General features: G+C 44.9%; 1 protein-coding gene across 5 annotated transcripts in view; it reads right to left on the bottom strand.

The window, feature by feature from the left end:
* Positions 1-27483, bottom strand: part of SPATA13 (spermatogenesis associated 13) — a 343789-nt gene that overhangs the window by 155691 nt on the left and 160615 nt on the right. The window contains exon 1 of one of the 5 annotated variants that reach the window (XM_046664705.1): positions 3203-3223. The exons of the other annotated variants lie outside the window; for them this stretch is intronic. The gene's annotated coding sequence lies outside the window, so the exon portion shown is untranslated. Of the gene's footprint in view, positions 1-3202; positions 3224-27483 lie in introns of those variants that run through there. 5 annotated transcript variants of the gene reach the window in all.

Raw genomic sequence — 27483 nt, 5'->3', positions numbered from 1 at the left:
CCCCTTCATGGTGACACAGTATGCCTTAATCCTCTGCGTGATGTGACCTCTACCCTTGGTGATGGAGCCCTGGCTTCAGGGGTGGGCAGATCTGGCATAAAGTCCCCCTTTCACCTTTCACTAGCTGGGTGGCCTTGGATAAGCTCTTCTGAACCTTAGTTTCTTCATCTGTAGTTTAGAAATAGTAATACCTGCCCTGTTGTGACGGGGATTAAATGAGATAATCTCTGCAAAGAGTTTAGAGTCACCTGACCTACAGAGAGGATGTGATACAAATGGCTACTAGGAGCGCATACACAGGCACACCCACGCTCGCCTAATGGACGCAGCGTCTTCTCAAGGCTCACCTCAGGCTCACTTGTTCTTTGAAGCCTTCCCTGACTTCCCAGTTAGGGTTCATTACTGCATACTCGGTGATACCCCAAGACTCAGACACAGTGCTGTTTTAGCACTGACCAGAGATTAGGAGCTCCTGGAGGGCAGTAAATATAATATAATATATATATATATATATATATATATTTTTTTTTTTAGTTAATACTTTATTTTTTAGAGCAGTTTTTGGTTTACAGAAAAGTTGACCAGAGAGCACAGAAAGTCCGCACATATCCCCCTTTCCTCTGACAGTTTCCGTGATTATTAACATCTGAGGTCAGCGTGGCACATTCGTCACAGTTGGTGAGCCAATACTGATACGTTATTATTAACCCCGCCCACAGCTTACACTAGGCTCACTCTTCCTGTTAGCCAAGTCTATAGGTTTTGACAAATGCAAGCTGTCACGCATCTAACACCACTCTATCACTGCCCTAAAAATCCCCTGTGCTCCCCCTGTCCAGCCCTCCCTGCCCTCTAACCCTGGCAACCACTGGGCTTGCTACCATCTCCATAATTTTGCCTTTTCCGGGATACCATATAGTTGGAACTGTACAGTATGTAGCCTTAGGTAGCATCAATTACTTGATCTATGGTGGCACCCTGAGACTTCAGACACACTTCTTTTAGCACTGATCAAAGAGATTATGATCTCCTTCAGGACAGTACTTTTTTTCTTTTACTTTATTTATTTACTTTGGGATCTCCCACAATACTAGGTACATAGTAGGTACTAGGTAGTCAATAAAATAATAATAAGTGATAGTAATAATACACTATGAGCTATTATTACATGCTTAAAAGTATATTACACACTTTAAGAATGGTATTTAAATGAAAAAAAAGCAGTTCCTAAAATCAGAGATCTGACTGTCTAGGCAGGCTGCCAGTTCTTTTTAGCTGATTTTTATAAGTCCTTTAAAACAATAATTCTTTTCAACTCCAAAATTCTAACCAAACTCTTAATGTCCTCCATAGCCCACAACTATAATTTGAGATGAATCGTGTGACCAGTTTTGAATTTCAGCTCTGACCAAACTCTTCCTTTTTACAACCCAAGTTAATTCTTTTTTTTCCCCACTGACTTCAAAAGTGCAGGAGAACAGACGGGGGAGTGCGTGCTGATTCACTGTTTACTCCTAAGCAGCCGTGAATAATGAGGAACAAGTTACGGAGACAGTTCTATTATAGTGAATCTTAAAACAGAGGCTTACTTCATAGATCAGAATATTAACTATGGAATATTCACAGCAAACCTCTAGACCTGGGTAGTTAGGGAGGACGAATAAATGGATGTGCTAGGAAACTGAACTATAATAATAGAATCATATTCGTAGAGGTTGGAGAAAACAGTGGTAAAGGCATACACTGACCAAAGACACTTGGAGAAGTCCTTAGACAGGAACCCAAGGGTTCTGGCAGCTTCTTGGACTTACTGCATTGTTTGAGATATATAAATTGCTTCCTGAACATTTTTCAGAATTAAACTGCTACTGTTTCCAATAATAAGACTGCAATGACTCATCTTGGTTATGATGGCTAACATCCTCTGGCCAGAGCATACTTTGGGCTTATTTCCATCCCTTCATTCAATCCGCAGAATGAGAACACAGGTTTTGGGATCAGACAGAGCTGAATTTGAATCCCACCCTGCCACTTAGTAGCTGAGTGACTCAGAGCAAGTTATTTTATACCTCTTAGCTTCACATATTTAAAAATGGAGATATAACTTAGATTCTGTGCAGTACAAAAATCTGACATGTACAGCTGGATGAATGTGTGTGTGTGTGAGTATGCTGGACAGACCCTAAGGTGACCCTCAATGATGCCTGCCTCTTGGGGTTTGTGTCTTCATATAAGCCACTCCCCCTGAGTGCAGACAGAATCTGCCATTTTCACCTAACCAATAGAATACGGCAAAGATGATAGGCTATCACTCCTATGATTATGTTCTGTTATATAGACCCCATCTCAGCAGACTAGAGACAGAGACTCTTGCTGCTGGCTTGATGAAGTAAGTGGCCGCGTTGGAGAAGCCTGCATGGCGAGGAACTGTGAGCAGCCTCTAGGACCTGGAGGCAGTCTCCAGCCAACAGCCATCAAAAAACTGGGGCTGCCAGTGATACAGCCGCAAGGAAACAAGTTCTGCCAACAAACTGAATGGGTTTGGGAGCAGTTTCTTCCCCACTCAAGCTTCCTGATTAGAACACAGTCCAGCTCATATCTTGACTGCAACTCAGAGTGGAGGACCCAGCTAAGCTATGCCCAGACTCTTGATCCATGGAAACTGACAGAAAATACACACAGGCTGTTTTAACCCACTAAGTTTGTGGTAATTTGTTTTCACATCACAGAAAAGTAATACAATATCAATGTAAACACCAGGCTGATCAAAATATAGAACATTTCTAGCCCTCAGAAGGTGGCCTCGTGTGCTCTCCTAGTTAGCAATACTCACCATCTCAAGGGTAAAGATTATTCTAACCGCTATCACCATAAATTAGTTCTGTTTCTTTTTGGACTTCACATAAATGGAATCATGCAGTATGTATTCTTTTGTGTCTGACTTCTTTTACTTAATGTTATGTCTATGAGAGTCATCCCTGTTCCATGTAGGGCATTCTTTTCCATTGCTGTGTAGTATTCCACTGTTTGAATATACCATGTCCTATCTTACGTTGATGGACAATTAGATTGTTTCCACTATTGATTATTATGCTTCCATGAACATTCTCAAACATGCTCTTAGAAAAAAAAAAAATCACGCTTCTTTTGGGTATATACCCAGAAGTGGTATTACTGGATCATAGAGTTTGCACTTGTTTACCTTTATTTGGGACTGCCAAACATTTTTTCAGAATGGTTGTATCACTTTACATTCTCACAAGTGATTTAGTAGAGTTCCGGGTGCTCCACCACCTTCATTAACACTTGGTATTGTCTTAGCCTCAGTTTTCTGTCAGAAAAATAGGGATAACAGTAGTACTCATTACCCAGAGTTGTTGTGACCATCAAGAGAGAACATATATAAATCTCCTCATGAAAAAGTACTTGTTTCACAAATGGTACACACGTATTTCCATTTTGCTCACCAGGTCACACAGGTAAAAGTGGCTGCACTGGGATTCAAACCCTATGGGACAAATTCCAGACTCCATCCTCTTTCCACCACACCCCTACAAGGCCACTTCCCAGACATTTTTAATGGGCATCAATCTCCACAAATATTTCAAAATTATCTCGTCTTTTAGACTGTTCTCCTGCACAGATCCCCAGGAAGTATGTGCTCTTTCCTCACAACTTAAAAGATAGATAGAGCTGGCACTCAACAATGTGGAGGGTATTTGTGATCTCTTTCACAGAAAATGTCCACACTCTCTCTTGCAGTTTGCTGGGAGCAGTCCCTCCACCAGACACCTCTGTGGAAAGTGGGAGGCTGCCTGTGCTGATCTCTTCGTCCACAGAGCTTACTTTATTCATGGTTAGTTCTAAATGGTCAACTTCTTCACTTTTCTGCCACTCGTCAACAGACTATTGGCTCTATTACTTATTCCTTGTCTATATGACACGAATAAGTTCTGTTCACAAAGAAAGGTAAGCGTGAGGACTGTGTGATGGTGGCAGCGCAGGAGAAACCCAGTAAGTAAAGCCTAGTGCTGTGGGCCCAGCAGCCCAAAGACAGGACAGCAGATGGACGATGTGGCTCACACGTCACTGGTCCCGGGATCACACAATGGCCTCTTTGGAAATCCCAGAGACACGGGGCCAGCCAGCGTGAAGGGCCAACGCGTTTGTAATGCGCTGCAATGTTATAATGTTGATTTAATGTTTGTGGGGGAAGAAATGCAGATGAAATGAAGTGAGGTTGAGGACATCATCTAGAGAGGATGCCCTAGTCTCAACTCAGAGAACGGAAGCAGACATGAGCACAGAGCACAGACGTAATACAACTTTTTTCAGACATATAGTCAGTATCGCTTGTTTTCCACATTTGCCTTTATCACATTCAACTACGTTGCGTTTTGAGAATACGTGAAAGTTAGAGGTGAAAAGAGCAGTTATAATTTAAAATGTGAAAGTGAGAAAGAACAGAGATAATCAATATGTAGCCAGAACACCCGGGTGAGAGAGACAAAACTCTTTTAAGATGTGTGAATTCCTCCAGGATGGGGTCTTGAATCACTCATCATTCAGCCCCGGTGCCTTGCTCAGGGACCATCTAATATAAGCCTCATGAATGAACAGGTTGTTTGAAGAAAGGGTCATGGTGAGTGACCCAGATACGTCTTGTGCTGTGCAATTTTGAAAAGGCCCTGAGCACCATCTCTGCGGGGACAAGACGGGACAAGGGCGCTGTGAGCCCAGACGCTGGTCACATGAGGAGAGTTGAGGGAGCTCTGGAGCACTTTCATGAATTTATTCTACAATTGACATAGAACTCCCACCGTGCAGACTGCTGGAGATGCCCAACGACGATGACACGGCCCTCCCTCGTGGGGCTCACGGTCCAGCAGAGGCAGAGGAGGGGGTCATTACATACGACGTGACACATGCTGTTAGAGGGGGTGTGGGTGCAGCGAGTGCTGAGGAGAGCAGCTGAGTCCTGACCATGGTCCCTGGGGCCCCTTCCGAGGGCAGGCATTGCGCTTTGCTGCGTCTGCTGCTTCCATCAGTTCTCGCCAACGTCACAGAGCTATGAGTTCTCTGAGGACTGAGCCACGTCCCTCCAGCAACACACCCTTCTCTTGCCTTTGCTGCCCCATCCTGGGCCGTGTACAGTTCAGTTCACTAACATCAGTTCAACTAGTCGAGCATAAATAATGCTTAGTACTGTTAAAAACTACAAGGATGGTAGGAACAGTAATGTCTATTTGATACCTAATATGTGCCAGGTGATGTTTTAAGCATTTTACGTGTTTTTAATCATTTAATCCTCATAACAACGCTATAGTGTAGGAACTGCTAATATTCCCATTTGACAGATGAGGAAGCCAAGGCCTTTCTAGGGAGGTTGGCGACTTACCTAAGCCCCATAGCTGGGATTTGAACCTGGACAGTTGAGCTCCAGATCCCACCCTCTCAGAACAATGAGCCTGGTAATGGGCATTGCCTTCCAGGAAGGTAACAAGACAAAAAACACAGAATCAAAGGCTAAGTACAAAAAAATTGTCAAAGGAAATTAGGTGTTCAATAGACCACCAGAAACACAAAACACTGGTGCTCACTAAAGACTAAGTAAGTGGAAGTGTACATGGTGAAGAGATATTACAAATGGTAAGATAAATAATAGACAGACATGTGATACGGTTTATTAAAATTATGGAGTAGTCTGGGATTATACATATATGTATGCGCAACTTGAAGCATTTCATTATGAAACCCTGGCAGCGACAGAATTTTCAGGTGTGTAAATGGATTATTTTGATTCTCTCCAAATAAACTGGCTGTGAATGATTAAATATTCTTGTTATTACTGACATTATTATTGTCTAGCACATGATTGCTATGTGCCAGGCACTGTGTTGCACATTTCATGTCGTCATTAAAACCACCCTAGGAAAGTTTATTATCATCTTCATTTTATAAAGGGGGAAACTAAGGCACAGAGAGGTTATGTAAGTGGCCCCACGCCCTCCGCTGAGTGTGTTTGGCAGAGCTGGGCCTCACATCAAGGTCTGTTTCACTTTCAAAGCCCCCGTGCATGGCCATCTCACAGTCCTCTCTGCTCAGGGGCCCATCATCACGCTCACAGCACAGACACTGCTATGCTGCGGTAGGCAGCACACACAACGTGGATGCTGTGACCTGGCTTCCATTTCCAGAACCGTGTGGCTCTCAATGGTCTCATCTGTAAAATGATGATAATTATCTCTCTTCCCAAGATTACTGACAGAATGGATTAAAATATCCAGAGGCCCAGACAGGAACTTGTCAATTCTTTAGTGTGTATGTGGGGCCAGTGGTGATGATGGTTAATTTTACATGTCAACTTGGCTGGGTCTTGGCACCCACTTGTTTGGTCAAACACCAGTCTAGATGTTGCTGTGAAAGTCTTTTTTTGGGGTGATTAACATTTGAATCAGTAGACTTTGAGTAAAGCAGATTACTCTCATAATGTGGGTGGGCCTTATCCAATCAAAGGTTTTAAGAGCAAAGATTAAAGTTTCCCAAGGAAGAAGGAATTTGGCCTCAAGACTGGACTTGGAAAACCTGCCTTAGTTTCCAGCCTGCCCTACAGATTTTGGACTTGCCAGTCCCCACTATTACGTGAGTCAGTTCCTTAATTCTCTCTTTCTCTCCTATCCTGCTGGTTCTGTTTCTCTGGAGAATCCCAACTAATACAGGAGTGGAAGGCAAGTCTGGAAAGTCTTCAAAAAGGAGATCCTGCCAAGTTCCCCCAAAGAACATGTATGTACGAGTCAGAGGCACCTCCTAGGATCTGAATGCTTGGGACGCTAAACATAGCTAAAACGTAACTAAACCTATAATTTGCTCTCTAGATGATAGGCAGGAGGTAAGTTCTGTATGAGGCCAACCATGGGATGGGTGGGAGCCAGGGGTGAAACTGGTGCTGGAGGTGGGTTGGGGAGGGGAGGAAATTGGTTTGCCTAGAGAGGCTGAAGCTGTGATGGGAGAGGAAAGAGGAGACAGAAGACATTTGAGGGCTGAGGCACCTCAGAGAAGGAAGGGCCGAGTTCTTCTCCTCACAGCCCGTGCTTGTACTCACTCGCCGTTATCCAACATGACCATCTGTCCACTCATCTACCGAAAATCTCAGCCCCACTCACGGCCGGGGTCTCCTTCAGGGTCCATGCCAGGGGCTTTCCCCATACCTGTGACCTACTTCAGCTTACACCTTACATCCTACCCTTCCGACAAGCAGAATTAAGTATCTCCTCACCTTCCTTCCCATAATTCTTTTAGAATCATGTGCTTCTCTCCATCATCAGCCTGAAAGCTTCTCAAATTCCTGGTGCCCAGTATCATACCCAGTACTGAATAGGCATTCAACAAATATTTGTTGAATTAAATTGGCTGGAAAAGATCAGCGTGGATTGGAGAGATTTTTAAGCAATCATATCTGTGGTCCTACGACTGACCAGTGGCTGAACTGAGATTCAAACCCAAGTTTTTAGCTCAAAATGCAGGACTCTTTCCACTACACCACAGCTGAGAGACATGCTAGCAGTGTGGGGCACGCTCAGGGCAACCCCTGATTCCCGAGTAGGTGGTGGTAGAAAGTTAACTAGCATTGGAATCAACCCAGGATCATTTGTTTAAGTCAAAGAGAAGCCAGATTTGGACACAAAATTCTCATTGACTGAAAATGAAGGTCCAGGAGCAGAAGACAGGAAAGTATGAGAATGTTTCTCAAACATCTGACCGCAACCCACAGTAAGAAACGTATTTTACATTAAAATCTAGGAAATCCATTCATGAACACTAGACACAAGGAGAAAATATTTACAAACAGTGCTTACACATACAACTCTTACACATGCAACACATTCTGACATTCTCTATTCTCATTGTTTTTTGGGTTCTTGTGGACTCACTAATGGGATGAATCCCATAGCTGGAGAAACACCACAGTGACTGGGAATGTGAAAACTACCAAAGTGTGATAATAAAGAGGGTACAGATGTGACATCCTTTCCCTCTGCCCCGTTCTTCTTCCTTCTCCCTTTTCGCCCCGCCATCTCCCTCTTCTAGGGCAGAGATAGTTGGTTTCAGCTAGTGATACTCTTATGCCTGCCTTCCAAACGAATAGATGTTATTTCCCTTTCTCTGGTAAATTCTAATTGTAACTCTAAGTTATTGGAAATTTTATTTATACAATAACACTGACATTATATGTTCTACGTTATCATATAACTGAAAAACTAAAAAGGGACTCTTTTTTTCTCCTGTGTTTTAATATTTCCGTAAAACAGAAAGCCCAAGAACTCAATTTTGGTGAATGTTCAGGCCTAACTACGCTGACGACTAGACTGATATCATCCTTACTAGGCCCTCAGGATGACAAGAGTTAACCTAAATCCTAGACTCCTGTGTGGGTCTCTGAGCCCCTACTTCCTCAGTGGCAAATAATTTGACCAAGTGGTCAAATATAACATTCAAATCCTCATTTTACTTCTTCTGTGTTTGTAGACCGAGTTTACATTCCACCAAGTCTAGTCACCGTCCCTGAATCACAGTCCTCTCTGTGGCATGCTGAGAAGAGCCTTTCTTTACTGGTAGAAACACTCACGGAAACCATGAATAATAAACAAGCAGCTCTATGGAAATTGACAGCAACTCCTGTGACCTTCCTTCCCTCGATCCACCCCTCGCCGGCCTCCTTAAGCTTTCCAAATCTCTCTGTGCACACACTCACGCTAGAACAGAATGCTATGTTCACATTTTTCGCTTATCTAACTTGTTTGGTCCATAAGCCTTGTGTACGATGTAAACAGTTAGAGGCTTGAGAGAATAGTCGTGCCCGTTGCTTACAGAGCCTCTCAACTATCCAACCAAGTTCCCTCTCTGGTTTTCAGCCTCTGCTCAATCCTGTTACAGATGATGATGCCTTGAACTCCTGTGACGTGTGGACCAGGCGTTTGCATGTAATGCCTAACGTCAGGTACTCCTCCAGGAACCCTGGCAGTGGGCAGAGTTACTGGGGAGAAAACTGAGTGTGGTTAAATTTCTAAGGCTGTCAAGTCAGGTAGTACAGCACGGAGTTATCTCCCCACTTATTTTCTTTCAACTCTAGGAGCATTTCTGCAATGAGGAGATGCATACATGCATTTCTAAACAAACACCCCTCTCATTCTGTAAAACTGTGCACAACAGACAGCAGAGTTCACGGGAGAAGGAGAGCTGAGGCAGACCACTCAATTTCTTACAACTTTATTACCAGAGCCCTAACAAAATAATAATAACTTTTATTAAAAGACTCACACAGGGAAAAAGGCACGTTAGAGTCCTAGTAAAGAAATACAACAGCAAGTATATGACTTCATCTTTAAAAAGAGGAGAAATGAAAAGTAGGGACTTGAACAGATATTTGTACAGCCATGTTTATAGCAGCATTGTTCACAATAGCCAAGAGGTGGAAGCAACCTCAGTGTCCACTGATGGATAAATGGATAAACAAAAGGTGGTATAGCCATACAGTGGAATCCTATTCAGCTTTAGAAAGGAGGGAAATTCAGACACATGCTACAACATGGATGAACCTTTAGGACATTATGTGAAGTGAAATAAGCCAGACACAGAAGAATAGATACTGTATGATTCTACCTACATAAGATAAAGTAGTCAAAATCACAGAGACAGAAAGTAGAATGGTAGTTGTCAGGGGCTGAGGGGAGGGGAGAATGGGCAGTCAGATTCAGTTTTGCAAGATGAAAAGAGTTATGGAGATGGATGATGGCGATGATTGCATAACAACGTGAACATACTTAATGCTAGTGAACTGCACACTAAAAAACGATTAACATGGTAAATTTTATGTTCTGTGTATTTTACCACAATTAATAAATAAGGTGTGGGTAGCTGCATGGAAGGGGTTTAATGGTTAACACTGATGAGTTATGAGGACAAGGACAAAATGCACACAGACTGAAAGAACTGAGCACAGGAGAAGAAAGTAGTTGAAGGAGGCTCAGGAACAGGCGTGTGGCTCCATCCGTGCCGTCCCTCGTGCTTGCTGCTCTATCAGAGGCGCCAAACACTAACACCCGGGAATCACTATGGACCAACGCAACTTTCACGTTATACTGACGACCTTCCCCATTTGCTGGTCACATTGAGCCCAGCTGCTTTACAGAAACTCCCACTTCAGCAAAACAGACTATACTACACTGTCATGACTGGTTACTCAAGCAAGTCATCATTCCACCTCTTTCTACCTTCACGGCCTCACGTTCTGCCTAAATTACTAGAAAAGTTACATGTCAAGGCATCACCCCATGCCAATTAATCAGACAGGTCTCTTAAAACACAGTTTTTACTCTATGTGGAAAAACATTCACGCTTGGTGGTAAAAAAAAATCTTATTAATCAGGTGTCACCTTTCACCCGATGCATGCTGGGTGCTACAGACTGTGGAAAATGATGAACTCACCAGCACGCCTGCTGGGAAAAGAATCTATTGATGCAGATCAAGAATCACTGAAATGTGGGGCCGGCCCGGTGGCGCAGCGGTTAAGTTGGCACGTTCTGCTTCTCAGCGGCCTGGGGTTCGCCGGTTCAGATGCCAGGTGCGGACATGGCACCGCTTGGCACACCATGCTGTGGTAGGCATCCCACATAGGAAGTAGAGGAAGATGGGCATGGATGTTAGCTCAGGCCCAGTCTTCCTCAGCAAAAAGAGGAGGACTGGCAGTAGTTAGCTCAGGGCTAATCTTCCTCAAAAGAAAAAAAATCACCAAAATATTTCCTTCCTTTTATTTCCTTGTGGAATGCACAGTTTTTATAGAAGGAAAACATTTTATGTCTGAATAAGTTCTCTTAAGGGAGGAACTTGCACAGGTATTCAAAATTAGGGGGTGGGTAAAACAGATGTCGGCCTGTCTGTGGGACGGGAGATTCTGCAGTGCTGTCCAAGGTGGATAAGACTGCAGCACAGAGCCAACCACGGTGGAAAGTGCTTTAGCTACAAGGGGCCATGCTAACTGAATGCAAGATGTGATCACGTTTTAAAAATACCTCTGGGCAAGTGAGAAAATGAGTGGCAATTTTTTAAATTTCTGTACACTTCCTATAATGATATCTTCTAAAAGAGCATTTTAAAGGCTATTTATAGCCTACACTCCACTATGTTAACTATCACATCAGTTTACATGTTGTTTCTTATCTTAAGTCTATGTAGATAAGACTATAGGCTACTTAGTTATGTGTCTCCTTAGCAGCAATTTTAGTTCTCACTTCTTATCTTTAAATTGAAACCAACAAATTTCCTGCAGACCAGCCCACGTGGAAGCCACCAACAGTCACAGGGAAGCTTGGTGAGCATGAAGACAAGGGGAGTTGGCTGAATTGGATGATTAACTGTCAGTCTTAAAGGGTGTGATGCTCCTTCACCAATGCCTCGCCTCTGGGGCTGGGATACTCACACTTGATTGGCTGTAATCCCTAGCAATCATTTTTGAATTAGGACAGCTTGGTCTATGGGATCAGGATACTCAAAGTCTGTTGTGAGGCTCCCTCTATCCTAAACAGCAGGTGGATAGGTGCTGCCTAATACCCTTTCCCCGTGTGGCACGTCCTGTGCAAGCAGCAAAGTTTCTCAAATCCATTTCTTCTTCCTTGCTCCCAAAGCTCTCCATGAAGTGACCCGACACTGCCTGTCCAGAGCTTCAGGCAGACCAGGCCTGTAATTTTTTCCGGAGTGCTTGTTGCCCTTCTTCCTCCCATCCAGAATATCCCCCTCATCCCCTCGGCCACGTAAAGGCTTCTCTTCTCAAGTCCCAGCTGGTGTTCTCTCCCTTGCATGAAGTCTTGGCCAATGCTGTCTAAAAGGATTTTCCCTCCTTAGTCTTCCTCACGTCCTTCTAGTCAGCATCACCAATTTGGCATTTAAAAATTTTTTTGTCCATACACCTTTCTCTCCACCCGGATTATGAATGGAGCCTTCCTGCATTGGACAAAGAACTTCCTGAAATATGGACTAAGTCATGTCTACCTACTCTCGTGTTAAATTTGTGTGTGTGTGTGTATCATATGAAAAGTGAAGCCACATTCTATTAAAGAGCACACGGTGCTCTAATGCCTTTTCTTCAGCACGCAGTGGCTTTCCGCTGTCACCAGACAGCCCTCCTGAAGTCTGACAAGTCTCCTCTTAGCTATTAATACCTTCACTCTTCCATCTGTAAACTGAGAATTGTAAGAAGTACTTACGAGTCCTCCTCTGCTCCCAGCTCAAATCTAACTACACAGATACTATTGTTCAGGCGCCAACCTCCACCTCTGACTCTCCTCCCTGAGGCCTGCGATTATTTTCATTACATCTGTTACCAGTTTGCTCAGTTTTTGTCCTCTGTGGACTCAAATAACCGAGAGCCCCCAGAGGAACACACCAGGAGGGAAGCTACAGTCAGCTTCTTGGGACATAATCCTTTTCCTTGGATGGAACATACTCTAAACCTTGTCCAAAGGCCCTGCAAAGCCAGTGTTTGGCTGGAACCCTCTAGCCATTTTACAATGCCACAGCTGTTATGGAAACAGCCCTAATTAATACCTTTAATAGGAAAAGAAGTTAGATCCTCACCTGTTATCCAGTTAGTTGGTGTTTTGTGGCCAGTGTAACAAACCATTCTCCTAAGGCAGTAAGATTTACACATTTTAATCAGGTAACCTATCCATGCCTTTCCACACTCTCTCTTCCTGACATCACCGACACCCCAATTCCAGCGTGATGTCGGTATTGCCAGGGAGTTGAGGAGCAGGTGGCTGGAGCAGATCTCCTGTGCCTTAGCCAGTTTAGAACAGTGGCTCATCGTGGTGAACTGCTGTACTTTTCATCCTGCCTGTATTCACAATGCCCCTTTCCTCTCCCCTTTCTGCCGCCTCGTCCCTACCCAAAGGACATCCATTTCCTCATCCTTTATGCAGTCATAGGTCTACTAAAATCTTAATCCAGATTTGGGATTAAGAGAATGAAGAATTTCAGGAGAGGAATTGGCACCTAAGTCCGAGGGTGAGCTCTAGGCAGGAATTGGAAGACAAAGGCAAGGAGGTCGAGAGGCAGGTGGGTGCAGAAATTGGCTCATCATCCACAGTCTAAATAGTGCTGCCACGGGAACCTGGAACCCCAGTCTCGGTGTCTCCTCTGGGAACACGAGCCAAAGCCTAGGGAAGGCTCGTGTGAAGGGAATCTTGGAGCCACTGCAGCTGGCTGGCATGCTGCGACCAGGAGGGCGCAGAGGTACAAGACGGCAGCTACCTGCAGGGAGCAGAGAACCTCTGAGAACTGCTCAGTGTGCTCGAGCAAAGCTTCCTGGGCTGGTCTGGTACACCAGGCACAGGGGAACCACCAGAACGGAGAGCTCGGTCTTGCTGTACCCCGACTCTTCCTAAACAAGATACCTTTCATGTAGCACCAGCACGGTGCCTGGGACTCAGCCTGGGTGATGTTAGTTCCCTTTCCTTCCTCTTGTCTTTCTGGCATAGGATGTAGAGCTTACAGGCCTTCTTCATTCTTCCATTTTATGTGGGAAATGAGGTTGGAGGAAGGCGGTACCGGTTCTCTTCACTTCAGTGTGATGTTTGGAATGTTGGTGAGGTGTGTAGCAAAGTGGGTCATGGAATCAGACAGATTTGGTTCAAACTCTAACTGGACCGCTTACAGTTGTGTGACCAGAGGCAGGCGGCTCAACTCCTCTGGGAGCTGAGCTTCTACTCTGCAAAGCCGGGATAAGAGTAACAACCTCACAAGGTTAGTAATATTCATACCACCTGGGATAGAGCACGCACGGCTCGTGGACAACACAAGGTCTGAGATTTGGTGAGATGATGCCTTCCCTCCTCCCTCCACATTGCAGGGTCCCACTCTGGCCGCCTCTGGACCAGGCACTTCTCACTGACGTGACCTTACGTAATCTAAGGGCAACCATGAGGTCGGTGTGATTAGCCCCACCTTACAGTCGAGGAAATTGGATAAATAACTTGCCTAAGGACATCTGGCCAGAGAGCAAAGTGTTGAAGCTCCACGTTTCTGGTCCCCATCTTAAGCCCTTTCTCCAGTTTTGGGGGCTAACTCAGAACCTCTGGGACTGCCCAACTGCAAGACATGGCATCGAGTCACCAGAAAGTTTCTGAAAAGGCCCCCCCAGTCCCCAGTGTTGAGTGTTCTACGCTTCCACCTGTAGGGCATTCTGAGTCAGTGTGGGTGGCATCACGACACCTGAGCTTGGGTACTGCCTCTCGCTTTATAACAGACCTCACAGTTCCAAAGCCTTGGAAGAAAGACAACAACTTGGAGAACAATGACTTTTTAAGTTTAGAAAACACGTTTTTCTTTTCTGCCTTATGTCATTCATCTTTAAAAATAGGACTAAACATCAACTGATCTAAAATGTGGGCATATTAATGATAGTGCTGCCAGTATCTGAGGGTTTTTACCTATAAAACTTCCATTCTGACAATCTCCTCTCCCAACCTCTCTCCATCTACCACTCAGGATGATTTTTTTTTTGAGATTGGAGAAAATAGGAGGAAAGAAAAGAGAGAGAAGGATGGGGAAGGCAGAAAGGGCACTGGTGTCCCTCCCAGATCTCCACGCACTTGCAAGACTTCCTAGATGTCCTACCTCAGGCACTGCAACCCTCCACCTGCAGGTATTCTCTGGCTGGGAATGGTCCAGAATGCCAGGAAACGAGTGCTGGGGAGCAGCCCTGTCCAATGACCTGGGAGCTCCCATCAAATGCCCGTCCTCCTCCCGTCCTGCCTCTCCTCCTGCTCTCCCAGCCGTGCTTCCTGGGCTCACCTCCCAAATCAATGACCAAGACGCAGTCATTGTCTCCAGGGCTGCTTCTGGAGGAACCCAACCTACAAAGCCGTTTGTGATCAGTAAAAGGCCAAGACTTGGCTGAAGGCTGCTTTGGCAGGAGGGGAAGTCCCCTGGTTGACTAGGGTCTCTACTCACAGGAGAAAGAGCAGGACTGTCAGCTCAGCCATTCTCAAATTCCCCAGAGGGAGGGACATGAATGGTCTTCTAAGGGGACCTTGGTCCATGAATCATGATTCCAAACTAAGTCATTGAGTGAGCTATCAAATTCCGGAGAAATACAGAGAATATAAAATGCCCCTCAAAAGAAATAATTATCTTCCAAGGAGCAAGTTCCAACACCCATACAAAAAGTCAATGTGAAAATTTTTTTACATATACTCAGAAGGGCACAATGTCTCTTCTGTGGTATTTCTGCCCCAAAATATATGACCTCAGTCTAACACAAGAAAACATCAACAAATCCAAATTGAGGGAATAACTGACTGGTGTTCTTTGAAAGTGTCTTGAAGGCCAAGAAAGATAAAGACTGAAGAATTATAAGAGTTTGGCAAAGGAAAAAACAGTTTAGTTTAATAACTAAAAGTGATGTGGGACCTTGGATAGGACCCTAAACCAGACAAAGGACATCAATGGGAAAAATGGGGAATTGTGAATAAAGCCTAGAGATTAGAAAATAGTATTGTATCAATGTTCATAACGTGGTTTGGATCATCGCACTGTGGTTAAGTCAGATGTTGACATTAGGGGAAGCTGGATGAAGGATATACGGGAACTCTGTTCTATTTTTCAACATTTTCGTAAATCTAAAGTTATTTTAATACAAAAATGAAAAAAACTTTGCCTACAAATGATTAACACTGTCCAAAATGCTCTAACATCAGGACTGTAAGTTATAGTTGGGAAAAACTTGCTGGACTGTTTCTGGTCAAAAGTGAAAAAATGGGAAAAACATTGCCTGGTCTACTTTTTATAGTCACACAAACTGGAACATCCATAATAGTATTTCTAAGTCATATTTAGCTCATTCTTAGAAACACTGTTTGTAAGGCGTTGTTTCTACAAGGCTCATCTGAGATGCCTGAGCCAGGTGGGTAAATAGCTACATGAAGACCTAACACCCCATTTGCCAGCCCAAGTTAAATGCCAGTTTTGAAGAAAAGGAAAATACCAGACTTGCCCAAAGTGGTGGTTAGTCTGCTCTGAAACAGCACATTATTGCCCTTGAAGTGATTCATGAATTAGAAAAAAATTGACAACGTTCACTTAATGATATATCTCTTTTTCTTATCCATCTAAGGCTTTGCAGTTGGGATATAGAGGGCAAGAACTTTTACACGTTCCCCTATTTCTTACTGACTTAACAAACAACCATTAAATACCTCCTGTATATAAGGCACTAGGGCTGCAAGGATAAACAGGACTCAGACGATTCCCTCATGAAGTATTCATATTCTTACAGAGACCATCCTAATTGATTATGTTATATTGATAAGCTTTACAATAGAGGGACATGCAAAGTACTTTTGAAACATAAGAGAAAGAAAGATTAGTTTAGTTGGAGAAGTCAATTAAGGCTTTGAGGGATAAGTAAGAGTTTGTCAGGTACAAAAGGGAGTGTGAACTCTCATGATATGTTCAAGAGTGAAGGGTGGTAAAATGTATAGGGAAGCAGGAAGTGGTGGGAGATTCAAAAGCATTACCATAGCCCAAGGTTAAAAGGTGATCTTCACTAGAATTCCTCAGAACACTTCATAAACTAATTTTTAAAATATTACTTCTTACCACTGCTCTTCAAGATTATATGCAGCAGACAAGCTTTAGTGATCATAATGTTAAAAATGTGGCAGAGAATCATCAGAGAAGTGAATTCTGGTGCTTATCAGTAAAGAAGTTAGAAAATTAACCCAGATTTCATGGGCCCACTCACCTCATACGGTCATTCTTGGTGTTTTCACTTAAGCAAACAGCAGAGATTCACAAACAATACCTAGCTTAATTTTAGTCCTGAATGTTTAATAACCTACAGATCGTTGTTTCAGAAGGACCTACACACAAATAGAAATACGTATAAAACCAGACTTTTGAACAAGAGCAATTGACCTTGGCAGAGAGAGGTTAGTTCTTGATCCAAGGAGTTCTGCTTCTACATTTGACCCTATTTGTTTCGGGTTCCGGGATCTCTTACCCCAGCTCCCACCAAATCTCTTATTTCTAAAGGGCTTTGAGGATGAAAACTCCACAGTTGAATGACTAGCTTCATTTCCAACATCAATGAGCCTTCTATATTTTTAAAATATCCTGTCTTCCTATAGGGAGAACAAACTGTGGATTGATTATCTCAGCATCTCTTGGAGCTCTTGACCTTCCTTAAATCCACCATGGTATTCAAGGATAACAATGGCTTAAACATGAACTGACTTTAACCTAAACCACTAAGCTTGTGTTTACTAAACATAAAATTGAAGAACCATTTACCACTACAAATATGCATGTGAAAACTGCAGCAAATGGCTTTAACATTATGACACTCGCAGGCATAGGTTATTAGAATTGAAAAAGATCTTAAAGGTGGTCTATACTCTGCACGATACAGAGTTTGGAACAAGAATAGACATGTCAATTAAGCAAATTGTTCCAAGTCACAAAGCTAAGCAGTGCCAGAGCCAGGAAGAACCGCAGAGCCCCTGACCCTAGGGAGAATGTGCTTTCTACCTTCCCAGATTGCCGGGGATTGTTTTCATAGTTCCCAGAGCTGGTAACCAGTATTCTGAAATCTTAACAACTAATTTATATGTTTTTAAAATCCAAATAGTTTAACATTTGGAAAACATGGCTTTCTGCAGCCAAGATGGCTTTCTGATGTAACAGATGGTAGTAAACTTACACAGATTTTCCTCTGACAATATATCACTCACCTGCCAGTTTTTTGTTCCTTCCCCATCAGAAGAACCCCCTGCCTGTATTTTCTTTTTAAGTATCGTTGTGGCTGAAAGGTAACTCCCCTTAAAAAAACAGGTCGAAGTCCCAACTCCAGTGAATGTGATCTTATTTAGAAACAGGGCCCTAACATGTGTAGTCAAATCAAGACGAGGTCATACTAGATTAGGGTGGGCCCTAATCCAACTGGTATCCTTAGAAGAAGAGGGAAATTTGGACCCAGAGACACACAGGAGAATGCCATGTGAAGATGGACGCAGGGCTTGCATTGATGCATCTGTGAGCAGCGGAACACGAAGGACTCCTGGAATCAGCAGAAGCTGGAAGAGGCAGGAAGGATCCTCCCCTGGAGCCTTCAGGGAGCACGGCCCTGCCTGGACTTTCACTCAGACTTCCAGCCTTCGGAACTGCGAGAGAGTAAACTTATGTTGCTTCAAGGCACCCAGTTTATGGCAATTTGTTATGGCAACCCTGGGAAATTAATACAAGTATGTTATTTAATAATATGCTAAAATCCATTAACACTCCAATAGATAAAGGACATAAAAAGATACTTTATGACCAAAAAAATACAATTATTAAACAGCCATAGAAAAAAAATATATTCAACTCTGCTATTTATTAAAGAAACGCACATGAAAACACCAATGTGGTAGTTCTTTTATTCAAATAGCAAAAATTCAACGTAATATCAATAGTCAATGGTCCAGTTGTGGGAAAACTGTCACTAAAACATGACTGGAAGAAGTACAGAGAAACACTCTGTCAATACCGATTTGGTACACTTTTATAATCACCCCTGGGCATCTGACAGGTTCGAAAGGAACAGAGGAAAATTTCAAGAGCGCACAGAAACACCAGGCAGTCAGACACATCACTGAGTGTCAGACGTTCTAAAATAGAGCAGCTTAGTGACCTGTCTCTCTGACCCTCCTGGATCTGACGACCCACCCTCTGATGAGGCCCAAAATATTCTCCAACGAGAGTCTGAGAGCACAAGCACTTCTCAATAATACTCCATATTACTTTTTGATAATATTATCACTTAATGTCACTCCTTGATAATACTTAAGCTGAATTTAAAGAGATCTTATTCCAATATCTTACTCCAGTCTTAAAAATTATAATACATTCTACAACTCTTTATAGTAAAAGATATTTTCTCTGTTGTAGAATTAATGTCTCGTGGGAAGCCCTAAGGTAAGTTCCATCTCCCCAATTTTACTAAAGAGGAAACAGGCTCAGAAACATCAAGCAGCTTGAACCAGGCCCCTGGGCTAATCCATGGCCAACCTGGGACTAGAACCCACTTCTCTCATTTCAGTTCAGTGGCCTTTCACTCCACCAGGACACTAGGAAGTCTTTGCACGGACCTTTTCAAAGTTTGAGAAGACTTGGAAGTCAACTTATGGATGAGGAAACTGAAGCCCAAGGAGGTGAAATGATTTTGCCAAGTTCACACGACAATCACAAGGTGTCTAAGCCTGTCTCTGCACGCGGGATCACATCTCTCATAAGTAACTGGGCGTACTTAATCCAATTTCCATCAACTACACAGATTTGTTGTGCCCAAATACAGTCAGCATTCCTTAAACAAACATCTCTTGTGGGCCTACTGTGCACCAGCCTTGTGCTAGGCAATCTGTCCAAGGCCGGTAGGCCCAGAGTTGGACATTAGTGGACATTGTGGTTCCCAAAGCTGAGCTCATCAATTTAGCCTTGGGAAGCCTAGAATCAGAATTTATGTAATGAATTTTCTGGGTTTCCCAGTTATTTCTGCCCTTGATTGTTTCTTTAAAAATAGGAATTTTCGTGGCCTGGCAGTGAAAGGCCATTCAGAACCTCAGATAAATAATTTCCTGTTAATAATCTTCTTAGGAAAACTTCTCTCCCACACACCAGCCCCACCAAGCTTAATGCTCTCTGAACAGCTTCTGAGGCTCACTGCTGGTTAAAGGGCAACGAAGGATCTCTTAATTCGGCTCAGGAAAGTGAACACATTGTTTTCAGGAGATCAAAAGATTTATGTAAAAAGAAGTAACCCTACCCCCATTTTCTTTCGGACTGTGCTAGATTTGCAAACTTTTGTGAGACTAATATGCCTGCCTTAAGTCAGGCGAACGAATCACTCCTGAGGACCCTAAGCCTCGAGCATTTACCTCCATAAATACCATTAGCATTTCATTATGCTCACTTTATCCAGCAGTTAAGTCTAAGGATTATCAAAAAGCTGCTGGTTGGGGAAAATGAATTCTACCTAAAATTACTGCTAAAGTGTGAGAGTGAAGCACATGACATCGACCTTGAGCGATCGTCTTTTGTAAGAGGAACTGAATTCCTAATTTAGGAGATTATTTTAACCTCGAAGAAATATGATTTAATAGGGCACACAGCCTTTAAACCTTCATTAAAAATACATATTCATTTAAAATTGATGTGCTGTCTCCTACCCAATTATTGAAAATCCGAGGGAAAGATGGGAGAGAAGGGAAAGTGGGTTTTGTTTCTTTGGATGACGAGCATGTTCGCTTGCTAAGACTGCCTTAACAAAGTGCCACAAACTTAGGGGCTAAAACAATCGAAATTTATTTTCTCATGGTTCTGAGGCTAGAAGTTCAAGATCAAGGGGTCAACAGGGTTGGTTCCTTCTGAGGGCTGCGAGTGAGGCATCTGTCCCACGCCCCTCTCCTTGTTTGTAGATGGCTTGTCTTCTGTGTCTCTTTATATCACCTTCCCCCTGCATGCGTCTGTCTCTGTGTCCACATTTCGCCTTTCTATAAGGACACCAATCGTATTGGACTAGGGCCCACTCTCTGACCTCACCTTAACTAACTACGTCTGCAAGGACCCTAGTTCCAAATAAGATCACATTCGGAGGTGCTGGAGATTAGGGCTTCAACATACGAAGTTTTAGGGGGACATAATTCAACCCATAACAATGAGTAAAGCTATTCTGAGACCCATAAAACCCCTGAACTGAGGCTTCATATTTTATAGGCCCAGGAGGCAATGTTGGCACCACAAGTGGCTAGGACAGTGAGTTATAACTGGGAAATACAGGGGTTCTCATCTAGCTCTCTGAGGAACAGGCTGGGGTGGAGGGAAGTACTGCTGGGCTCAGAAGGACCAAGTCTTGCCCTTGCATGCAACACACTAGCAGGTGACCTGGATGATATAATTTACATTTTGCAGAGAACATTACCTTTTACCAAGAGTTTAACTTTCATCTGTGTGATCTCAATGAAACAGTACAAGGACCTAGTAAATGAGAGAGTAGCCTTCTCTTTTGGATGAGAAGGTCGAGACCCAGAGAAGTCAAATGACCAGCCAAGGTCTTAGTGTGAACAAGTACCATGACCCACGGCTTCTGACGTCCCACTCCACATCCAGGGTTTCTTCTCCAACTCTCTGCTGACGTTCCCTGCAGATTGCAGAGGTCGCTTCCCGCTCAAAATGTAATGTCACATAGAACTTCTCATCAACCTTGGGTGAAAATTTGAGCAACTTTCCTGCCCCCTCTTATTGTATCTGTGATGGCAACACAAGGCTGAGAAGTTTGGACTCACCGTCTTGCTGAAGAACGCTGTCTCTCGGCGAGCGAAGATCCTTCACAGAGTGTTCCTGAAGCAGCTGAAATTCAGACGCATGAGCGCATGTGCGTCCTTTCTGGGAAAAAGTCTCTAGGGCTTCATCAGCTTCTCTTAGAGTTTAATGGTCCCTAAACCAGTAAGAACCACTGGTCTACCAGCATGGCATAGCCAGGGTCTCTACTGCTGCTCTCTTGCTCAGCTCCCCCTAAAAGCTCTCTAGTTTCCTCCTTCCGAAAGCATATCCCAGTGGGACCCCTGGCTGAGCTAGGCCTGGCCGAAACTGCCAAAAAGAGATGGGCTGCTCTGGGCATCGGTTCAACTTCCATGCAGCAGGTAGGTGCCTCCCCATGAGCCTTGGCGATAAACGACAGCAACAAGTTAGCCCCAGGGCTTAGCCAGCCCCCTGAGCTGCACACTGGACCCCCGGCAAGCCCGGGGCAGAACTACCCACGGGAAGGTGGCTGGCCCTTGTGTGTGTTTTCATGGCTTAGAAAGGCCCCCAAGACTAACAGGACAACTCCAGCAGGTACTGTTTCCGTTACTCATTTCTTGGATAAAGGCAAAGAGGCCCTGGCCTTAGGGAGGGAAATCCCTCAGCCTGAAGCCGCAGCCAGTTAAACAGCTTTTGACATTCTCTTCGTTTATTCCATCCAGCGGGGTCCCACCCAGGCACCATTCTGCCTCTCCCCTCTGTTTGGATCGTTTGATATCTCTCCCTACCCACTCCCAACTTCCTGCCAGCAAGTGCCAACACCACATGCCCCCGGAAGGCATGTGGAGTCAGTCTTATGCCAGGTTCTGACCAAGAAAACTTTAAGAAGCTCTAGTGAAACACTCAGTCAATATGCTGTCTGCCTGGTCCAACGCTGGGTTGTAACCTCTCCCGGAAGCCACACTCACACTAGATGTAGTTCTAGAGCCTGTGTCCCTGACTTAACTTGTCCTGTTCCTTTCCCTCTGTGGACCAGAACTCTGCTTTCTCTTACTGTTGCCTTTGTGCGGCCCTGGAACTATTGTCTGCCCTGTGCCCCAGTTCTGCGGGTGGGGCCAGCCTCCCTGCCCCAGCCTTCTGGGGCTGACTCTGGAGCTCTCTGCTCTGGCTCCCAGTACTGCGCTCCACCTACCCACCTGTTCTGGAACCCTAGGACACCTTTTGGCCTACTTACCACCTGGTGCTTGTCTCTCGCTATTGCATTGTACCTGCATGACCTGCTTTTCTTCCCTCACCTTCAGGTGTATCTGGCACCTGCCCCACCTCAGTAGGAATATCTAGTTCCATTTCTGACTCCGTTTTCCCCGTGCCCACTGAAATTAACCTTTCTGAAGCTGTGGGTATTGGCATTGCAACTTATTAACAATGTTCCAGACATACAGAAATATAACTTCGTTTCCTACAACTGATCTCAAACGTCCCAAGAGCTGCTATTTCCAATTGGAGGTAGAAAAAGATTTAGCATAGTTATTGTGGTTTTAAACAGTCTGTACCAGGTGAACTCAATCTCTTTGGAGCACATACTCAGTCTTTCAAGTTTCTCTTTCTCTTTCCCTGTGCAGCATCTGGGGCCAGGGCAAGTTTCAGAGGGGTGGTTGATCTCGGTGCTACCCTCTGGTCCGCACAGGCCTCACAGTCTCATCCCACTGGGTCTCTGGGTACCCATGTTTCTTGGTAACAGCTGCTGCTGGACACATCTGTCCGCTAGGAATGTCCAGGAGTCCATCGCTGATGCCAGCTCCCTCCCTTGCCTCACTTGTTACATGCACACATGCTGTCCTCCTTGTCCCAACGCTGAGTCCTTTATGGTTCCACCAGCTCTCTTTGCCCATCTGCATGCCTTGATGGAGCAAGAAAGAATTTCTGGATCTCCTTTCCCAGCCACCATTTACAGGCCATGGGAAGCTGCATGTGACATGAGGGAAGCCATCACTCACCATCTCTACCCTAAGCTAGCCACACAAAGGAGAACTGGGACTGGAGCCCTCTCTGCTTTTTTGGATGTCCCCCCATCTCTTCGGAGTTTCTAATTATCTCCTCCTCACAATGGGGTACAGCAGTTACTCTCAAAGCACCTGGGGCTACAGGACAAGAGGACACATACAGACCCCCGTGATGGGACTCCTGGAGCTGCAAGTGTTCTCAGATTCAAAGAGGGCGGCAGGCAATGAGCCTCAGGGAAGCCGGCCAGGCTAGCCAGGTGCCTGCCATTGGACTGGGCATCAGAGGCAAGGTTCCTGGCCCACAGGGACTCCAGTGCTTGGCTAATTACCAAAACAGGGACTCAGGTCTGGGGATTATTTGATAAAACTGGAGTCGAGTGTGAATCCTCGGTCTCGGGATGAAGACAGAAGGCCTGTTCCTAGAACTGAGGCCCAAGAACAGGGCCAGAAGAACAAAGATCATGATTTGGGTCCATCAGTGATTTCCCCTATATCTCAGCATTAAAACCAAGCTTCGGCACGTCCAACCATAAGCCTATCTTTCATGTAACGGTTTACCCTTCCCCTAACAGTTTCGTAAACTGTGGCTCCACATGGAAATGTTAACTATTCTCTACCTTCTGACTTCCCCCTTGCTCTACTCTCTAGGGTCTAGATACCCCCACGTCAGACTGTGGTTCGGAGACATCATTTTCTTTATCTCACCTTTTCCTGCTGGAGAACCTGCAGGGTTCTCTGTTGTCTCAATGACCTGAGACACTCCTCACTCCACACTCCTCAGCCTGCTATTCAACCCTTTTAGCAACTCCTTCCTCTGCCTCCCACTTACCTCATCTCCCAGGACTTCCTGCCATGGGCTCTGTTTCCATCAGCTAAGTCCTACATCTAGCCCCGCTTTTGGCAGTAGCAAGTACTGATTTCTGCCTCCGCTTTCAAATGAAACAAAATGATCAGCATCTTCTTTGTGATAGGCACATGGTCACAACAGAGGAAATAAAAATAAGTGAATCTGGCCCTGACTTCTAAGAAGTTTCCCTTTATGGGAATGCCTTGAAGTTTCCTTTCCTGTACTTTGAATTCCAAATACCACGTTTTCTTAATGTCTTCTCCTAAGCCGGGCCTTGCCAAATTAACCCCTTTCTGTTCTTTCTTAGTAAAAGTATTAACAATACTTTATATTTGTATGAAACTTTCTATCCTTTCAAAATGTTTTCAAATAATTTTTGATCTTTCAACACAGCTTGTGAGATGTCAAGTTATTTTACTCCCAATTTCACATATGAGGAAATGATGCTCAGAGGTATTGGGTGCTTTGCCTAAGGTCACACACTAGGACTCAGGCCTTTCGCCTCTCTGTCCAGTGTCCTCTCTACTGTAGTTGGCATAAATCAGGACGGCATTCAGCTAGCCATGTGAAACTGAAGGCTGCGTGTGATGGCTTAACTAAATAGAGGCTTATTTTTCTCTGTAACAGGAAATTTAGAGATATGTCATCCAAGGCTGACATGGCAATTCCATAATGTAATCAGGCTCCAGGCTCTCTCTCTATTTCTGTTCTGTCACACTCAGCTGTCACACTTGTGGTTTTCATCTTTGCAGTGGCAAGATGATTCCCACTTCTAAGTACCAGCTCTGTGTTCTCGGACGAAGGGCAAAGGGCAAAGGGCAAAAAACAAAATGGCACCTGTCAGTTACTTCTCCCTTAAGAAGCTTTTCTGGAAGCCCCACTCAGTTACCCCACTGACATTTTATTGGCTGAATTGTGTCACCTGGTCAACCCTAGCTGCAAAGGAGGCTGGGAGGCTGGGTGTACTAAGCTGGGCACATTGCCATCCTGAACAAAATCTAAGCTGTTATAAGGAGAATGGGGAGAGTTGGACGAAGGAAGAATGGATGGTTGGCGGTGTTTGCTAGAACTGCCCACCTCTCTAATCGGCCTTCCCTTATTTTATGTTGCCATATAATGCTCCTGCCTCGTCATTTCCTTGTCCTCTCTCACTCCAGTGTCCCACCTCTACATGGGTTACAATATCCCAAAAGAGCCAGGCTCCACAATTGTTGCCTGTGTCTCAGCGAAACTTTTCCTCAGAGAGGCAATCAACCAAGGTAATTAATACTGTATGAAAGCTGTGTTCAACTCAGACTTTCTGTATATTTCATGGAAAAATACATGGAATACATCTCATAAACAACTGGAATGTCTTGTAAATCTCAACAATTTAGCATCCAGACTTCACCTCCTGGATATCTGGAAGTAGCACAAAATCCCGTTATCTGACATGTCTTGATTTTGAGCTATTTCCAGGCCCTGGGGATACTGAGGTCAGTAAGACAAGACCCTGCCTTTCAGGGGCCATCTGTCTGGATGGGGTGACAGTCCAGTGTCCTGGTCAGGTAAGCAGAGATGGTACTGTGAGTCCACGCTGTGCAGAGTGCACACTCAGGGTTGGTCTGCGGTGTGTGGGGCCACAGAGAGGAGGGGCACTGCTGTCTGCAGGAGTCCAGAAGGCATTACGGGCGAGGACTATTTGATCTGGACAAGGTACGCCCAGGATGTGGTATGAACTTTCTTTTTCACTGTAAACAAATGCACAAAAACTTAGGAACCCAAAGAAACGTTGGTCTCTCCGAAGCCCCCACCTAAGCGGACATAATAACGCAGGCTTGTTCAAAGCATTCCTTCGCAAGCACAGTTTGTTCAAATGCAGTCCTTTCGCGGGTTACTTTCAAGCTTATATAACAATCTTGAATTTCCTCGCTGACAAATCCTTGTCCTCTGGGCTGGATTTTGTTTCTGAACACACGGCGACTCCTATGGAGACAATCGTGCATCAGGATGCGGGAAGAGAGTGGCATTGCTGGAGGTCAGGCTTGCCCGAAGCTGGCCACAGCTTCCCTGTAAGCAAGTTCATCTGCTCGGATTCCCAGCTTCCTAGATGACTTATGTAAAGCCTATAGAGAAAAAAGCAAAGAATTGAAAAAGTCGCAACTTGAACAGGCCTTTGTTTAGGTCCAGGACAATCGTGTGTTTACAGGTCTGTTGCTTCTGCCTTCTCAGTCATAGGATAAGTGGTCGCTTCTTCACATGTGGTCAGCGTTTTATCCTGAAAAACCTTGAGACCTTCACACGCCATCAGCACAAAGTACTCTCCACTTATCTGCTCAGGGAGGGAGGCTGGGGAATGACCAACCCCAGAAAGTCCGCCCCCTTTAAGCTTCCAATCTTGTCTGATAAACACCTTGCTCTCATGACTCTCAATAATGAGTTGAAATGTTGCCAGTAAATCAGACGACTTTTACTCCTTCCATGTGCTTCTAGAATTCTCATCAGCTCTACTTTTGCCTTTGTCCCTGACCTCTTCCCATCTTCTCTCTTTGTTCTTATTCTCTCCTCCCAGCTGGGTCCTGGGACAGCGGTCTGATTCACGTTGGCTAAGCCGTCTCCTTTTTTAATTTAGTTGTAGGTGGGTGTCCAGATGGCTCACGCTGCATACGGGGAGGATTTTTCCTCTTGACCACCTAGGTCTGGGCTCTGCTCACTGACTCACCAGCACCATCATCCTGTTTGTGCACAGCCGCCCCCGATTGCATCAGCCAGTGGCTTTCCAGTGCGGACCCCTGGGCACTGACGGGGACTTGTTATTTCCCTGGCAGGATGCCCTCACACCAGGCGCCAGGCACAGTGGAGCGCCGTGCAAACATGCCTCCGGCAACGACAGCCCTAAAACAGGGGGTGAGGTCAGCACTGGGCAGAGAGAAACCTTCCTGAAGGAAGGGGTGGGGCGGGGCTGCCTCCAGGCCACCTCGACGCCTCTTTGCACTTCCCCAAACTGCTGGGGAGCTGGAGGCCCTGTGACTTTCTGCATCAGGAAAAGACAACAGGTCATCAGGAGGCAGCACAGGGAGCCACTGGCTAGTACTCCAGGGTCCTCCAGGTCCTGACCTTTTGGCCCAGGTCACAGGAGTTTTAATCCACTACCCGGGCCCCAGAGCTATTGTGTGGTCCTCAGTCCCGCGGAAGCAGACAGCCCCAGCACCACTCAGCAGGCAGGGGTTGGGCGGGGCTGGGCTCTGTCTGACAAAAGTTTGCCCTAAGTTCTGAATGAGAAATCTGTGTCCATCACCCAGCCCGGGGGCATACTAAGTATA

This window comes from Equus quagga, chromosome 6 (assembly GCF_021613505.1).
Source record: "Equus quagga isolate Etosha38 chromosome 6, UCLA_HA_Equagga_1.0, whole genome shotgun sequence".
Lineage (NCBI taxonomy): Eukaryota > Metazoa > Chordata > Mammalia > Perissodactyla > Equidae > Equus > Equus quagga.
Note: the sequence above shows the minus strand (reverse complement) of the source record. Positions and strands in the feature narration are given on the sequence as shown.